This window comes from Arachis stenosperma, chromosome 10 (assembly GCF_014773155.1).
Source record: "Arachis stenosperma cultivar V10309 chromosome 10, arast.V10309.gnm1.PFL2, whole genome shotgun sequence".
NCBI classification, from domain to species: Eukaryota; Viridiplantae; Streptophyta; class Magnoliopsida; order Fabales; family Fabaceae; genus Arachis; species Arachis stenosperma.
The window spans coordinates 118,326,639-118,327,275 of record NC_080386.1 but is presented as its reverse complement, the minus strand read 5'-3'; positions in this window follow the sequence as shown (position 1 = coordinate 118,327,275).

Below are 637 nucleotides of genomic sequence, written 5' to 3'. Positions count from 1 at the left end.
GCCGTCAAAAATAATTTGTTAGAAAAATTTGATAATATATTTTTTGTGATACTTATTAATCGTCAAAAATACTATTTATTTTGACACTTATTGACCATAAAAATTTCTCAACAAAAATTTTTAACAAAGAATAAGATGAGATCTTGAAACTGAAGAACAAACTGAGATTTTGAAGATGAAGAATGAGTAATATGATCCTAAATTGAGAGCACTGTGATGCTAAAATTGACGAAGTTCAACGAAGAAAAGGAATAATGGAAAAAGTTAAAAATAAATAAGTGTCAAAATTGAGGAGTAATTTTCTACAATCAAATTATTCATTAAAAAATATAAAAAATTTGATATTTGTGATATTTGTCAAAAATATATATTAATTTTTACACTTAACTATGGTCGTTAAAAAAAATCATGTTAAAATAACTCTTTTTTCTTGTAGTGAAAATAATAAATAAATGTATTGATGTATCCACGATTGATTTTGTACTTGTGGAGTTTGTATTTATTCTCCAGATTATCAATTTTGTTCTTATATTGTTGTTATGTAGGACATTTTATTAATTATTTAACTTTGACCTCATGATAGGACTACATTGAAATTAAATAAAATATTTTTAGATTCAAAAAAAATACTTTAAGA